We start from the raw sequence: 18,345 nt of genomic DNA, 5'->3' as shown, positions 1-18,345 counted from the left end.
TTCAGGTATGATGGAGATAATCCATGCAAGGCTTTATAGGTTAACAGTAGCACCTTAAAGTCTGATCTGAAAGTTATTGGTAGCCAGTGTAGAGAGGCGAGAATAGGTGTAATATGATCAAACTTTCTCGTTCAGGTCAGCAGTCTAGCTGCCGCATTGTGTACCAGCTGTAAACTTTTTGTGGTAGAGTTCGGTAATCCCGAGAACAATGCATTGCAATAGTCTAGTCTTGACGAAACAAATGCATGAATCAGTGTCTCTGCATCCACTGCAGATAACATTGGTCTGATTCTTGCAATGTTTCTCAGATGGAAAAAGGCAATTCTAGTTATACTTCTTATATGTTGGTCAAAGCATAAGTGAGGGTCAAACAGGACACCAAGATTTCTGACGGATGCACTCTGTGGGATGGCGAAGCCATCCAACCACAGAGAGACATCCTCAAACTTTTCCCGGTCCCGCTTCGAGCCGATAATCATCAGCTCTGTCTTCCCAGTATTAAGCTGTAGGAAGTTTTGTGACATCCAGCCCTTCACAGCAGCTAGACAGGACTCAACCCTTTGAATCTGAACCGAGTCCCCGGAATCTACAGGAATGTAGAGCTGGGTGTCATCCGCATAGCAATGGAAACTAATTCCGAAGCCGCGGATAACGTCACCCAGGGGAAGCATATAAATTGCAAAAAATAATGGACCAAGAACCGACCCTTGTGGTACGCCAAAGCGCAATTTACAGCGCTTTGATTCTGCACCCTCATGAAGCACAAATTGGGTTCTATCGGTGAGGTATGATTCAAGCCAACCAAGAGCCGTACCCCCGAAACCAACATAGTGTTCAAGACGGTGAAGAAGAGTGCTGTGGTCGATCGTATCAAACGCAGCGCTCAGATCCAACAGCACAAGCATTGTGCTTGTATTTTTATCCAAAGCTAAAAGGATGTAATTTACAACTCTTGTAATAGCAGTTTCAGTTGAGTGGAAATTCCTGAACCCCGACTGGAAAGGTTCGAAGAGATTATTCCTCGTCAGATAATCAACAATTTGCTTCGCTACAATCCTTTCCTGTACCTTGGACAGGAAGGGCAGATTCGATATAGGCCGATAGTTCCTGACTAGTTCAGGATCTAGGCCAGGCTTTTTGAGTAGCGGTTTTAACACCGCAGCCTTGAAATTGGAGGGAACAATTCCTATTGAAAACGAAAGATTCATAAGCGAGAGGATAACAGGCCCCACCGTTGGAAGAAGTTCCTTAAGAACCCTGGAAGGGAGAGGATCCAACATACAAGTTGTTGGCTTTGAGGCCTTTATCACCCTCTCAAGTTCCACCAAAGAAATTGCATTAAACTCCAAAAGAGTTGCGTCAGAGTTCACCATCCTACTTGGGAGAACCCCATCCTGCCCCACAGGATGTGTAGGATTAGCCGCACGGCAAGCATCAATTTCCTCTCTAATTGATTGAATCTTATTCTCAAAGAAATCCATGAATTCACCTGCCACGATCGAGGAGCCTACGGTCTGATTCTGTTTCTGAGTGAGACTCCTCACCGTGTCAAAAAGAAACTTATGCCATGCAAGATGAAAGACCTCAAGTTTAGCCGAGCGCCATTTACGTTCAAGGATCCTGCAGTTTCGCTTCAAAATGCGCGTTTCTGCATTAAACCAAGGAGCTGGTTTTTTCAATGTTCGTTTTTTAGTTACGTGCGGAGCAACTGAATCAATGGCAACAGACAATGCAATGTTGAGGTCATCAGTAAGACACTCCACAGAACCACTATAGTTACAGAGAGGTGCAAGTGAACCAGATAACTTATCTGCCATAGCTGTGATGGTTGCAGGTGTGATGCGGCGACAGCTGACAGTAGCTTGCTGATCGTCGCAGGGGCAGGATACCGCCACCTGGAAAGTAAGCAAAAAATGGTCTGATAAAGCTGAGGTGTAGGAAGAGACCACTAGCTGTGAAATGTCTACACTGCGGGTCAGAACGAGATCCAGCGTGTTTCCACCGATGTGGGTTGGGTGCTGGACGAGCTGTTTGAAGCCAAGCGTATCTGTAATGGACAGAAAAGCCCTTGTAAGGGCATCAGACGGGTTATTCACGTGAATGTTGAAATCCCCAATAAGCAAAACATTGTCTGAGTATGTAGCCAGATCAGCTGCAAAATCAGAAAACTCATCAAGAAAAACTGAATACGGTCCAGGGGGACGGTATACTACAGCTAAAGCAAAAGAGTCTGGAACTCGTTTTGCTTCTCTGGGAGCTGAGGTGCAGAGCGCTAGCACCTCAAAGGATCTGAAAGTATATCTATTCTTTGGCTTTAAATTAAGCTTAGAATTAGATATCAGGGCTACTCCACCACCTTTCTTAACTTCTCTAGATACTTGGGTGCTAACGTAATGGGGTGGAGTAGCTTCGTTTAGGGCTAGAAACTCATCTGGTTTTAACCAGGTTTCACAAAGCCCCAGTATGTCAATCTTTTTATCAATAATTAGATCATGGACCAAGAGCGCCTTCAATGAAAGCGACCTTATGTTCATGAACCCTATTCTGAGTGCTTCCTTTTTATTATTTTCAGAGGGAGTCCGGTTAACACTCAGCTCTGAGGCGGTCAAGGGGATACCGCGGTTTCGACATACTGGTTGCGGCCCTCGTCTGCGGGTTTTACACCTCGAGACAGCGCGAGGCCGCACCACCGTACATATAGGTACAGCGTTAATTTCATGCGATGCGTCATGCGATTTACCATGCGATTTGACATGCGGTTTTGCACCGCGTCATGCGTCATGCGATTTACCATGCGATTTGACATGCAATTTGACATGCAGTTTGACATGCCGTTTGACATGCGGTTTTGCACCACCGTACATATAGGTACAGCGTTAGTTACAGAGGGAGTCCGGTTAACACTCAGCTCTGAAACAATTGGTGCAATAGATCCTGGTTCAGCTAACCCATCTGCTATTCTAGACTCTGTTCTAGACTCTGCAACGTAGACTATCATGTTGCTAGCAGGTTTACTAAACTCCTGCAGCCCAGCGTGCTGTGAGTGGATGAGTCACGCCTGACTAAGACATCTATCTATGTTTTTTGACATAATTGAGGCACCTAACCCAGTAGGGTGTAGGCCGTCTCTCATGAGCACACCAGGGCGACCCCACAGGGAGGGCCAGTTATCTATGAAACCAAAGCCCTGCTCTGAGCTATATAGGGCCAGCCAGCGATTTAGAGACAATAATCTACTATAACGCTCATCATTACCCTTATCGGGTAGAGGGCCAGAGAGAATTAATCGATGCCGACACATCTTTCTGGCGAAGTCACAAAGCCTAGCTATGTTGCTTTTTGTGACCTCAGTTTGTCTTGTCCTAGCATCGTTGGTGCCGACATGAACTACAATGTTGTCGAAACTAGTGTCGGTGTTTGGTGCATCTAATCTAACTCCGTATGAGGTCTGACCGCATGTCAGCACCCTAAGTTTAGCTTCAATGTCGGGAGCCCTGGCCCCAGGTAGGCAAATAACTGTCGCTGGCGAGTGTAGCCTAACTTTACGTGTAACAGAGTCACCTATGACTAGCGTTTCTACCCCCGAAAAAGACTTGCGAGGCAGGGTACTGACCGCAACCTGCCTCGCAAGTGGTGCTGCCGACAGGATTGCCTTGACGGAGTCACTGCTAACGATAGCGTTAGCTCCACGAGTCCGCCTGGCGGGTCTCTTCTCTATACTTTCTGGAGTATCTGTTTTCTCTACGCTCGCAACCCTTTCATCCTCTAGCTGACAGATACGTCTCTCTAACAGAGCTATCTTATCCATGAGAAAGGCAGAGCAAGAACAACCGCAATCCATTCTTACCGTGGTTGATGCAGACGGAGCTCGGGCGAGGAAACAGCGAATACAGTACAGAGTATGCAGAACAGGTCACAGATATAAATACCGAAAAGTAGATACAAACCGAGATAGCAGGTCGACGCTAAGCGTCCTGCTAACCAAACCAAACAAACCAAACCAAGCCGGCTACCCGGAAGTTGCATCTGCGGCGTCACACGGCTGCGTCTGCGGTGTCACACTGCAGCCTTCGGGTCAACCTGTGGAGAGCCTGTGCAGAGAGAGAGCACAGTGCAAACCCTCGGATACAGAGACACTGTTAAAAACCCTCGGCTACAGAGACACTGTTAAAACCCTCGGATACAGAGACACTGTTAAAACCCTCGGATACAGAGACACTGTTAAAACCCTCGGATACAGAGACACTGTTAAAACCCTCGGATACAGAGACACTGTTAAAACCCTCGGCTACAGAGACACTGTTAAAACCCTCGGATACAGAGACACTGTTAAAACCCTCGGATACAGAGACACTGTTAAAACCCTCGGATACAGAGACACTGTTAAAACCCTCGGATACAGAGACACTGTTAAAACCCTCGGATACAGAGACACGGTTAAAACCCTCGGATACAGAGACACTGTTAAAACCCTCGGATACAGAGACACTGTTAAAACCCTCAGATACAGAGACACGGTTAAAACCCTTGGATACAGAGACACTGTTAAAACAAAAAGGAAACAGCGAATACAGTACAGAGTATGCAGAACAGGTCACAGATATAAATACCGGAAAGTAGATACAAACCGAGATAGCAGGTCGACGCTAAGCGTCCTGCTAACCAAACCAAACAAACAAACCAAACCAAGCCGGCAACCCGGAAGTTGCGTCTGCGGCGTCGAGCTGTGTTGGGAACCGGTGCGCGTGAATGAATGCGTTTACATGCATGACAGCTAGATCGGATTAAGCAATGCAATTGCTTAATCTTAATTGCATTAAGCAACGCAATGTGACGCAAGGCGGTATCACTTTGAGACATAAAGTTTATTCAGATCAACAAAGCATACATTACGGGATTCAAACTCATAACATTTTGGGGAAAAAATATTTCAAATGGAGGTTCCATTCCACTGTGCCGATGAGCCAGAGACTTGGTCAGCTGCAGTACTAAAATACAGAACTAGTCTTCTTCCTAAGAGCAGGAGGCAGCCAGATCAACTTGTGACCCGACTGTCCATGCTATTATAGACCATGGTATTTGTATCGTTTGCAAAAAGAAGAGGCCAACACACCAGTTATTCAAAACCTAATGCTGTGTTTCCCTCAACTGCCTACAACCCAGACAAAAACACTGTTACGCGCTCTTTCGCTACCATTTCGGTCGCCTGATGTGGCGTAGTCTCTTGCTCTGGATCGTCTCTAAGAAAAGCAGCGAGCTCGAGAATCAATGTGACGCAAGGCAGTATCACTCTGAGAGACAACGTTTATTCAGATCAACAAAGCATACCTGCAGATAGCCCTATCATCCCCTGGACGATCTGGTATGCTTTGTTGATCTGAATAAACGCGTTGTTTACTCGTTTTGTAAACGAGACAAATACCATGGTCTATAATAGCATGGACAGTCGGGTCACAAGTTGATCTGGCTGCCTGGTCTTAGGAGGAAGATAGTTCTGTATTTTAGTACTGCAGCTGACCAAGTCTCCGGCTCATCGGCACAGTGGAATGGAACCTCCATTTGAAATATTTTTTCCCCAAAATGTTATGAGTTCGAATCCCTTAATGTATGCTTTGTTGATCTGAATAAACTTTATGTCTCAAAGTGATACCGCCTTGCGTCACATTGCGTTGCTTAATGCAATTAAGATTAAGCAATTGCATTGCTTAATCCGATCTAGCTGTCATGCATGTAAACGCATTCTTCCGAAGTCGCTGCTTTGCTTACAGAGACATCCAGTGAAAGGGGACAACAACACCACATCAGGCGACCGAAATGATAGAATGAGCGCATAACAGTGTTTTTGGCTAGTTTCAAGCAGTGGGGGGAAACATTAGGTTTTGATTAACTGGATGTAAAGGCGTCTTATCTTTTGGAAACGCGACCAATGCATGGTCTTAACAACATGGATAGTAGGGTCACAAGTTGATCTGGCTGCCTTTCGTGTTTTCAAGAAGAATTTGTGAATTTTAATATACTACGGCGGATATTTCCCCAGTGGGTCAACGGCACAATGGAATGGAATTGCGGTTTGTTATATTTTTTCCCCGCAATGGTATGAATTCGAATCCCGTAATCTATCATATTTTAAACATTCATTTTCCATTTATTTCGGCTTAGAACGGTTCTACGTGACAAGTTTCTTCCAATTACACTACAAAAACGAATGAGATTACAATCTTTTTGACATTTTATTGAATAACAAATCAAAGAGGCATTCGCATGGACAGCTACGTGTCTGGTCCCGATTTCGAACATCTGTCGTAGCCACGACAACAAGCGAAGCATTCGGCTGAGGGTCACCAGTTAACATGGTCACCACTTGAACTGAAACACCGGTCCATCCCACCAAAAAAGTTTTTCCGCGAGCCAGAAGACGCATTCGTACGGAAGCGTATTAGGGCCAGGTATAAGGGAAAAATATTAATTGGCAATTCGAGAATAAAGTCGACATGTCTAGAATAAAGTCAACATGTCGAGAATAAAGTCAACATGTCGAGAATAAAGTCGAAATGTCGAGAATAAACTCAACTCCTCTGGTCCATCATCACGTTAGCAACTGGCCGCCCTACCAATATGTCTTTGGCGTACAGTTTCTGAAGTGGTGCAACCTGTATGTCTATGGGTGCAACTACCTGATAGCTGTATCATATCTATAACGTAAAGCCTAATCTTTCATGCTTAACGTTACCAACCTAGCGGAATTCAACTCATAAACCTAGTCAGAAACTATTTTTGGATAGCTAGCTAACTACACTTGTCTTAGATGTTATTAAAGACAGTGCTCTGCTTCTACCTTGATTGTCATAACGTTATTCAGCTATTAGGCTACTTAACTTGCGCTTACAGTTCTGCATGTTGATTCTTGTGTGAAATAGTATTTATCGTTACACTAGGCTCTATTGCTTGTAGCATCTCCTTTGTACGTCGCTTTGGACAAAAACGTCTGCTAAATTACTTAATGTAAAAAAACACCACAATAGGGATAGCACTACCGTATATTTATAACCTAGTTTCCTATGTACAGAGCCGCTTAAAAAAACAAACAAACATGTGACGTCATCACCATCCGTTTCAAAATGCTGACCCCCCCGAAGCTGGAGTGATAATTCGAACACTGTCTGTAGTGTAATTGGAAGAAACTTGTCACGTAGAACCATTCTAAGCCGAAATAAATGGAAAATTAATGTTTAAAATATGATACATTACGGGATTCGAATTCATACCATTGCGGGGAAAAAATATAACAAACCGCAATTCCATTCCATTGTAGCAATGCAATTGCTTAATCTTAATTGCATTAAGCAACGCAATGTGACGCAAGGCGGTATCACTTTGAGACATAAAGTTTATTCAGATCAACAAAGCATACATTACGGGATTCGAACTCATAACATTTTGGGGGAAAAATATTTCAAATCGAGATTCCATTCCATTGTGCCGTTGAGCCGGAGACTTAGTCAGCTGCAGTACTAAAATACAGAACTATCTTCCTCCTAAGAGCAGGCAGCCAGATCAACTTGTGAACCGACTGTCCATGCTATTATAGACCATGGTATTTGTCTCTTTTACAAAACGAGTAAACAACGTTTATTCAGATCAACAAAGCATACCAGATCGTCCAGGGGATGATAGGGCTATCTGCAGGTATGCTTTGTTGATCTGAATAAACGTTGTCTCTCAGAGTGATACTGCCTTGCGTCACATTGATTCTCGAGCTCGCTGCTTTTCATAGAGACGATCCAGAGCAAGAGACTACGCCACATCAGGCGACCGAAATGGTAGCGAAAGAGCGCGTAACAGTGTTTTTGGCTGGGTTGTAGGCAGTTGAGGGAAACACAGCATTAGGTTTTGAATAACTGGTGTGTTGGCCTCTGCTTTTTGTAAACGAGACAAATACCATGGTCTATAATAGCATGGACAAGTCGGGTCACAAGTTGATCTGGCTGCCTCCTGCTCTTAGGAAGAAGACTAGTTCTGTATTTTAGTACTGCAGCTGACCAAGTCTCCGGCTCATCGGCACAATGGAATGGAACCTCCATTTTTCCCCCCAAAATGTTATGAGTTCGAATCCCGTAATGTATGCTTTGTTGATCTGAATAAACTTTAAGTCTCAAAGTGATACCGCCTTGCGTCACATTGCGTTGCTTAATGCAATTAAGATTAAGCAATTGCATTGCTTAATCCGATCTAGCTGTCATGCATGTAAACGCATTAATTTCCGAAGTCGCTGCTTTGCTTACAGAGACATCCAGTGAAAGGGGACAACAACACCACATCAGGCGACCGAAATGATAGAATGAGCGCATAACAGTGTTTTTGGCTAGTTTCAAGCAGTGGGGGGAAACATTAGGTTTTGATTAACTGGATGTAAAGGCGTCTTATTTTTTGGAAAAGCGATCAATGCATGGTCTTAACAACATGGATAGTAGGGTCACAAGTTGATCTGGCTGCCTTTCGTGTTTTCAAGAAGAATTTGTGAATTTTAATATACTACGGCGGATATTTCCCCAGTGGGTCAACGGCACAATGGAATGGAATTGCGGTTTGTTATATTTTTTCCCCGCAATGGTATGAATTCGAATCCCGTAATGTATCATATTTTAAACATTCATTTTCCATTTATTTCGGCTTAGAACGGTTCTACGTGACAAGTTTCTTCCAATTACACTACAAAAACGAATGAGATTAGAATCTTTTTGACATTTTATTGAATAACAAATCAAAGAGGCATTCGCAAGGACAGCTACGTGTCTGGTCCCGATTTCGAACATCTGGCGTAGCCACGACAACCATGGACATATTAAAGGATGGACCACAGACTGGAAAATGGCCGCCCATTCATTCCTATACAAACTGCTCAGTGGCGCAGGGTAACATCAGGCCCCCAGGATAGGCGCATACTTCCGCAATCCACCAGTGCTCAGAGGCCAAGCCTGGTATTGCAGCTGTTTAAGCTGGGAGTGGACGGGGGTCCGTCATTTCATGTGGCCCAGAAGTAGATATCGCCGTCCACTCCAATACAAGTGGGGAACAGGATTGTGTCTCCGCAAAAAATGTCTGGATATCAATCAAAGGCTCATAATTATATTTCTACCCTGTTCTAAAAAAATGTACGTTTTTTTCTTTTCAAAACGCCTCCTCAAGCGTTTTATTAGCAGTTTATGTTGGGTGGGCAGCTGAAAGGAGCCGTACTGAAACAAACGGCTCCTTGCTATGGTCCTATTTTGAAGTGCACGGCTCCATTAACTTCCGAATTAAATTAAATTCCGAATTAACTTCCATTAACTCCATTAACTTCCTAAGTCTGAGATTTGTCCTTTTACTTAACATGAATGGCGTTGAACACGGATATATAACACACATATCATTGAAATAGCTGTAACAGGCACGGATGTATTGATTACCTGAATGATTATGGGAGACCTACGTAATTTTCATAATATTGTTAATTGTTGCGTTGGTAGGTATTTCATTTTCATTTGCTTGTTTAGCTATGTATGACAGGGTTATGGTTAGCTATATATGACAGTTGACAATGTTGGTGTATTACAATTCATTATTTGGGTAGGCTACTCCAACTTCGTTGCTGGTCGATATGCAAACATTTACTTTTATGTAAATTATTGATTGCATTTTTCGTAAATAGTTAGTTGGAAGGAATCTGTTTCTTAAGCAATAACATTGAACTGAATTTTTTAGGCCTACATACGTTTACTATGTTACTATGGTATTATATGGAGCAATCTTACATATTTATGAAGTTTCCAGATCAATAAAGTTCTATCTCTTTTTATTTGAACTGCCTGTATGTCCTCTTGATTATAGTATTACAGTGTGTACCTTGGTTATCAGCTATAATAGAATGGTGTCAATGTGGTATTGGCATATATATTCCAGAATTTGAAAAAGGATATGGATATAGAGTGGGTGACTTTATCAGTATACTCAATCGAGATGGCCACAATAATAACCGCTCTTAGATGGGTTGTAGATACTAAGTTGGTGACAATGTGGTATTGGCATATATATTCCAGAATTTGAAAAACGATATGGATATAGAGTGGGTGACTTTATCAGTATACTCAATCGAGATGGCCACAATAATAACCGCTCTTAGATGGGTTGTAGATACTAAGTTTTATAACAGATAATTCAATACGTGAAGATTTGGTGATAGAGGTAAAGCATCTTCTTTTAAATATTATAAGCCTTGGTTTAGTTATTCAGTTCTGTTGGATTCCAGCCCACCATGGAATATATGGCAATGAAATTGCTGATAAATTAGCTAAAAGATACTAACCTAATTAGAAGAATTTAACCTTAAGTATATCTATTTTTTATTTTCATTTATTCATTTCTTTTGTTAGTTTGTTTTATTTTGTTTATTTTGTTTCGTTAGTTTGGTTTTTTCTTTGAATTTATTTTTATGATTTAAAGTATCATTTGCCAACGTCCTTGTCACAAACTCCTGTGTAGTAGTCCAGTAGGTGGCGGTATATGGGGAAAAACCAAACTAAACTAGAAGAAGAAGAAGATCTCAGCATCCGGTACGTCACGGACTAGGTCACGTGTCTTGGCCACATAACGCGGAAGCAAATCGCTCCTGTATGTTACCCTGCGCCACTGAGCAGTTTGTATAGGAATGAATGGGCGGCCATTTTCCAGTCTGTGGTCCATCCTTTAAAGATAGATAGATAGATAGATAGATAGATATATACTTTATTAATCCCGGGGGAAATTCAAGTATCCAGTAGCAGCCGAAAACACACATAAAAACAGTGCAGCTGTAAAGGCACCCAGTGCAACTTTCGAGGCTTAAAAATAAACATTCAATTTCTAGTCTTTTTTACACGTAGTAAGTTTCAATAACTCCATACCATTACATACCGACATTTAAGCAGCAAAGATGAGACGTCGTTGTGTGGTGAGAACTGATTGTGTGGTTTTTCCAGTCAATGGAAAAATGGCTTTTCCCCACCGGCGATTGTTGTTGTTTACGATTTTCTATCAGTTCTCACCACACAACGACGTCTCATCTTTGCTCCTTGAATGTCGATATGTAATGGTATGGAGTTATTGAAACTTACTACGTGTAAAAAAGACTAGAAATTGAATGTTTATTTTTCATTGAATGTTTACATAAAGATGCACTGGGTGCCTTTAATATGTCCATGGGTAACATACAGGAGCGATTTGCTTCCGCGTTATGTGGCCAAGACACGTGACCTAGTCCGTGACGTACCGGATGCAGAGATCTTCTTCTTCTTCTAGTTTAGTGGAGGATCATAGTTTTTCCCCATATACCGCCACCTACTGGACTACTACACAGGAGTTTGTGACAAGGACGTTGGCAAATGATACTTTAAATCATAAAAATAAATTCAAAGAAAAAACCAAACTAACTAAACAAAATAAACAAAATTAAACAAACTAACAAAATAAATGAATAAATAAAAATAAAAAATAGATATACTTAAGGTTAAATTCTTCTAATTAGGTTAGTATCTTTTAGCTAATTTATCAGCAATTTCATTGCCATATATTCCATGGTGGGCTGGAATCCAACAGAACTGAATAACTAAACCAAGGCTTATAATATTTAAAAGAAGATGCTTTACCTCTATCACCAAATCTTCACGTATTGAATTATCTGTTATAAAACTTAGTATCTACAACCCATCTAAGAGCGGTTATTATTGTGGCCATCTCGATTGAGTATACTGATAAAGTCACCCACTCTATATCCATATCCTTTTTCAAATTATGGAATATATATGCCAATACCACATTGTCACCAACTTAGTATCTACAACCCATCTAAGCAGGGCTCCAGACTAACTTTTTCCTTGGGTGCACTGGTGCGCCTACATTTTAAATTTGGGTGCACGTATTTATGGTGCACCCAAGTTTTGAGTTGTTGAGGGGGGGGGGGGGGGGGGGGGGGGGGGGGCGGTTGGACCGTGCCTGCCTTGCGCTGAGTTGTTGACGGGGGGGGGGCAACCATTAAATAAATGCCTTAAATAAATGCAGAATCTGTATCTCTCATAAAAAATATCGTCAGACAATGCCAAGGGATCGGTTCTGTCCCGAAAAACCCTCTGTCTCCGGAGAGACGCCTGTACGGTAGGTGCGACGAGGTCCATGGGAACACCCACAAATGGTGACGCCATTATCGGAGGAGGGGCTAGGAAGCTGCGCACGCCGATATAAGTAGCCGATCTCCGGGTAGACTCGCTGAAAAGCTGCTCCCGACCAGGTTTGGTTGCGAGCGTAAGTCACCATGGTGATACAGCGACGCTTAAAGAGATCGACTTTCATGGTACAGCTAACCCAGGCTTTCAGCTCAACATACCTCGCTAACCCTCTAATCGAGCTTCGTAGTACAGGCCCCTGGATTGGGCTTCGCTGGTTTGTTTACTGGCGTTGCTATTGTTACCGGTCTTGCGTGTTCCAACGGATTATTAGGTATCTAATAAATCGCTGTCTAATCAATACTTCATTCAATGCCTCTTCCGTGGTCATTACAATATTATGAATATACTGCTCTGTAAAAATAAATAATAATAATAATTATACCAGATAAATTTTCAGTCGCACCGGTGCGCCCAAATAAAATATTTGGTCGCACTACCCCGAATTCTAGGCGCATTTGCGCCCAAATTAGGCGCACTCTGGAGCCCTGCATCTAAGAGCGGTTATTATTGTGGCCATCTCGATTGAGTATACTGATAAAGTCACCCACTCTATATCCATATCCTTTTTCAAATTCTGGAATATATATGCCAATACCACATTGACACCATTCTATTATAGCTGATAACCAAGGTACACTGTAATACTATAATCAAGAGGACATACAGGCAGTTCAAATAAAAAGAGATAGAACTTTATTGATCTGGTAACTTCATAAATATGTAAGATTGCTCCATATAATACCATAGTAACATAGCCTATATGGCCTAACATGGCCTAAAAAAATCAGTTCAATGTCATTGCTTAAGAAACAGATTCCTTCCAACTAACTATTTACGAAAAATGCAATCAATAATTTATATAAAAGTAAATGTTTACATATCGACCAGCAACGAAGTTGGAGTAGCCTACCCAAATAATGAATTGTAATACACCAACAGTGTTGGGATAGTTCACTTTCTACGTGAACTAGTTCAAAGTTCAGTTCACAAATTTTAAAATGAACTAGTTCAGTTCAACGTTCATAATTCAAAGATTTGAACTAAGTTCACAGTTCCAAAAAAATTAACTAGTTCATAGTTCTTTTTTTCAATATGTTGCTGTGTGAGCTATTATTTTTTTCCGGTATTTTGAACATCGAGCCCACTTCGTGATTTGTCTGGGATGATATAGAGTGGTTGAATCAAGCATCATAGCGAAAATGTATTGTACATTTAGCTCATTTTGTAAATCCCATTGATTTCTGTTGGAAGACTCATTGCTTCGTTGGCAGGAAGCGGAAAGGGAACTAGTTTGGTTGTAGTTCAAATTTGGTTGTAGTCTTTTCGCTCGGTTCTAGCCCTACTGTTGAGTCGGAGAACAGAGCGAAAAGACTACAACCAAACGTAAACAGCCCCCATTTACGTTTCCGGCCAACAAGCAATGATTCTAGGAGGTATTCTAGTCCGCTGAGCTATGAGCCAGCGGGAGATAACGTTATGGATTGTACATATTTATAATTCGAAATTCGTCTCAGCCTTTATACCACAGACACTCTAGGGTCCATAGCATATAACCGTGTTGTCTGATTACAGTTTGATTCATTTTTCACTATTTAACAGATCTCGTTCTGAAGAATAATCACCGCGCCATTCGTTTCAATGGGAATCGGGACGGTCTATACTTTCAACATAAAGTGTATTTATATTTTTTAATTCGTCCCAGCCTTTACACCACAGACACTATAGGGTCTATAGCATATAACCGCATTTTCTGATTGCAGTTTAATGTAACAGTAAGCTGACAACGCCGCAACTGCAAATGAAACACACGGAGATAACCATGGCAACCGGTCAAACAAATCATTCTGCGCGCGCATCCGCCGTTTTGATAAACAAATAACCCCCCAATTGAACGAAGTTAAACCGAGTGCGCGTGCCGTTCACAGACACCAGAATGAACGAGTTCACAGTAACGTTCATCAGGCAGTAATACAGTACGTTCAGTTCACGTTCGCCGAAAATATGAACGAGTTCATGAACTATCGTTCAATGAACGCGTTCAGGCACAACACTGTACACCAACATTGTCAACTGTCATACATAGCTAACCATAACCCTGTCATACATAGCTAAACAAGCAAATGAAAATGAAATACCTACCAACGCAACTGAAATGTTAACATTAGACAATTAACAATATTAATCATTCAGGTAATCAATACGTCCGTGCCTGTAACCCTGCGTTCACACCAAAAGATGCATTTGCTGCCCGAACGCGTTGCCGCCGAAGTTTTGCGGCGCCGCAAATCAAGTTTTGCGGCGCGTCAAAAGTTTTGCAGCGCGGCAAAAGTTTTGCGGCGCGTCAAAGGTTTTGCTGCGCCGCAAAAGTTTTGCTGCGCCGCAGTTTTGATGCGCGGCAAGTTTTTCCCGCGGTGCTTCTGAATTCATTCACAACCATGGCCGACATTACGAGCATTGCATGTCTTTACCTGTTGTGGAAGAGGGAGAGACGTCGGAATGCCCGTCGTTTATGGGTTCATGAGACCATTCGGAGCCGTACAGAGCTCGGTGAATTTCACCGTCTTCTGCAGGAGCTCCGTCTGGATGGCGAACGCTTCCAGCGCTATTTGAGGCTGACTCCGGCCCAGTTTGATGACCTGCTAGCTAGGATCGGTGCTAGGATCTCTCGGTTGGACACCAACTACAGGCGCTCCATCTCAGCTTCGGAGCGCCTGTCCATCTGTCTCCGGTGAGTGGTTTCATAATTGAGGTTGACTCCGGCCCAGTTTGATGACCTGCTAGCTAGGATCGGTGCTAGGATCTCTCGGTTGGACATTTATACTTATATATATATATATATATATATATGTATTGGACACTTATAACTGGCCACGGTGGTGTTGAAGATCACCGGGTATGCGGAGACTGCAATTATTATCTTCTCCTCCATTTAAGTAACACTGATTGGCTGTTACGGCATGTCACTCAGTGGCAACACCTCAGTGGCAACGCTGTTGAACGCTGATTGGCTGTCATCACGCGTTTGCTGCCGAAAAGTTGAAATATTTCAACTCGAGCAGCATTTGACGCGCCGCAAAATATGTGAACGCGCCCGCCGCCCGTGCCCGGCAGCGGGCACGGGCATGCCGCGCTGCAAATCAGATTTTGACGCGCCGCAAATCAAATTTTGCTGCCCGTTTTCTCGGCAGCAAATGCTGCGGCAGCAAAGCAGCAACGCGTCTCTACATTCACTTTGAATGGGATCGTGACGCGCGTCAACTTTTTGCATCTTTTGGTGTGAACGCAGGGTTACAGCTATTTCAATGATATGTGTGTTATATATCCGTGTTCAACGCCATTCATGTTAAGTAAAAGGACAAATCTCAGACTTTGGAAGTTAATGGAGTTAATGGAAGTTAATTCGGAATTTAATTTAATTCGGAAGTTAATGGAGCCGTGCACTTCAAAATAGGACCATAGCAAGGAGCCGTTTTGTTTCAGTACGGCTCCTTTCAGCTGCCCACCCAACATAAACTGCTAATAAAACGCTTGAGGAGGCGTTTTGAAAAGAAAAAACTTACATTTTTTTAGAACAGGGTAGAAATATAATTATGAGCCTTTGATTGATATCCAGACATTTTTTGCAGAGACACAATCCTGTTCCCCACTTGTATTGGAGTTGACGGTATTACGTATTTCTTCAAGGAAAGGTTCAAAATCCAAAGGATAGCTTTTAACAGTTACTTTATTTGGTAAAGTATTTCGGTATGGTAAACTATGACTATGAAGCAAAAGGAGATTGAAGATGTATTCTAAACACGTGCTGAGCGACTCCCAGCTGACCAACTTATTTAACCCTATCCGTATGGGCTGCCGAGAGTTTCTGAAGTCAATGTGGGTCTGTAGGCTGTTATGATCTGATCAGCGCGGTCCGGAAGTAGTGGGGGGAGCCGATGTGAGATAATCTTCGGTATTTTCTCGCCTGGTCTGTGATGCTGCCTTCTGTGGCTAAAGTATTTATTACAGTCTTCAGTAGGGTCTTGCTCCCCTTGTGGCTATGTATGGTATTTACGGCTTATATGTTTGGTCCTGCATCATTGGATCTATGTGTAGGTAGCTTAGATTCTTAAAATACGTAACAACGGCGATATCTACTTCTGGGCCACATGAAATGACGGACCCCCGTCCACTCCCAGCTTAAACAGCTGCAATACCAGGCTTGGCCTCTGAGCACTGGTGGATTGCGGAAGTATGCGCCTATCCTGGGGGCCTGACGACAACAAGCGAAGCATTCGGCTGAGGGTCACCAGTTAACCCGGTAACGACTTGAACTGAAACACCGGACAAGGTAAGACAATCCGCATGGTCAGACTTTTGGATAAAGTAATACCCTATATTCAGTAGAACGAATTTATAACGTCGATCATTTCCGCGATTTATTGGTTCTTAAATGTAAAGCATTTGTTGTAATGTAAATTGCAAACAGTTACATTGCAGACTAGTTTTCAGAAGAGCGTACTTACTACCGTTAATACCGCTACCTTTTCCAGAGCATGACCTGTCCGAATTTATAAGGTGGATCATTTCCGCGATTGGATGTGTTAAATGTGTTAAATGTGTTTTAATGTAATTCAAACCCATACCTTACAGAGTCGTTTTCAGGAATGCCAAAAACGTGTGTGTTGTTCTACAGTTTAAATCCATTCCGCATTCGGAGCGTCGCTAGCCTGTCCGTGATTGGCCTAGCGCAGGGAGAGAAATGGACAGTGGAACGTGTGATTGGTCATTCTGGTGAAAAGATAAGGGAGAGAAATGGACAGTGGAACGCGTGATTGGTCATTCTGGTGAAAAGATATTGGAAATCCGATGATTTGGTTGGACGATCCAGAATCTAGAAAGCAGACGGATCGGATTTAGGTAGCGCCAAGCCGACCCACACTGCATGATAACTGAGAAGGAGTTATTAATTTAATAGCCATTAAAGTGTTCTGGACAGTGGTTATTGAATTTTTTTGGCAGAATGATAGAACTGATTTTGTAAAAGGGGAAATGAATAATGAACGTGATATTTCGATTGATACTACAGAAAATGCAATGCTCAAACTACTACGATCACAGACTAGTGGTATATTGAATATACCACAAGGTTGTGATCGTATACTGGACATCTTTATAGTCAAAATCTCCCGCCAATACTGAACCCATATTTCGAAGCAGTAGCCCGAGGCGAAGCCTCGAACGTCACACCCTACGTCATTTCGCCAACGTGAATCCTACTCGAAGCGGAGCTTCGCTGGGGGAGGAGCCGACATACTCAACACACGCCCCGATGCCTCGACGCAAAACGTAACATCACTACTTTCAGCTGCACACCCCTCTTCCCCAGCGAGATAAGGGCTAATAATAAAACGCTTGAGGTGGCGTTTTGAGGACATGGCATGAAGGTAATTATTAGCCGTTGATTGATATCCAGACATTTTTGCGGAGACACATTCCTGTTCCCCACTTGTATTGGAGTCAGAGCATGTGAGCGGAGCGGGTGGTGGAGCGGAGCGGAAGAAATAGGTTGGAGCGGGTTGGAGCGCAGAGCGGTTTTAAATTAAAAGGCCGGAGCGGGGATTTCACTCCGCTCCAGTCCGCTCCGATTTTAACTGCTTCTAGCGGCTTACATGTAGGTGGTTCACGTAGAATAGAATGGGTTTTAATGGGAGCATCCAAGCAACCTGATTGGATAAAACGTGTCACGTGAGACCCTTCCACCCCCCCCCGCAACACTGGCTCGTGTGCCCGCGAGAGTAGCAAGATGGAGTTTGGCAAGTACAAAAGTAAAAATTTGAGCGGAGCGTGGAGCGATTTCGCCGGAGCGGCAGGAAATTTGAGATGAGCGCGGAGCGGTTTTGAGCGGAGCGCCCTGGCACAACGTTGAGCGGCAGAGGGAATGAGCGGACATCCTCCTGAGCGGGGAGCGGGTATTGCGCGGCGCTCCGCTCCGCTCACATGCTCTGATTGGAGTGAACGGAGATATCTACTTCTGGGTCCCATGATTTGAGGGACCCGTCCACAGCCCGCTTAAACAGCTGCAATACCAGGCTTCCGCTGAGCACTGGTGGATTGCGGAAGTATGCAGTGT

At 43.1% G+C, this 18,345-nt stretch overlaps 2 long non-coding RNA genes across 2 annotated transcripts in view; one reads left to right on the top strand and one right to left on the bottom strand.

Moving 5' to 3' along the window:
• LOC132464862 (uncharacterized) overlaps positions 1 to 17,519 on the bottom strand; it is a 39,124-nt gene extending 21,605 nt beyond the window's left edge. The window contains exon 1 of the long non-coding RNA XR_009527372.1: positions 16,859 to 17,519. This is a non-coding gene — a long non-coding RNA (uncharacterized LOC132464862). The remainder of the gene's footprint in view (positions 1 to 16,858) is intronic.
• LOC132463919 (uncharacterized) lies at positions 13,439 to 14,293 on the top strand. Its single transcript, XR_009527141.1, has 2 exons — positions 13,439 to 13,499; positions 13,538 to 14,293. It is a non-coding gene; the product is annotated as an uncharacterized LOC132463919 (long non-coding RNA).
• Positions 17,520 to 18,345: the final 826 nt, after the last annotated feature.

Source organism: Gadus macrocephalus, chromosome 9 (assembly GCF_031168955.1).
Source record: "Gadus macrocephalus chromosome 9, ASM3116895v1".
Taxonomy (NCBI): domain Eukaryota; kingdom Metazoa; phylum Chordata; class Actinopteri; order Gadiformes; family Gadidae; genus Gadus; species Gadus macrocephalus.
This window is presented reverse-complemented; position numbering and strand designations above follow the sequence as displayed.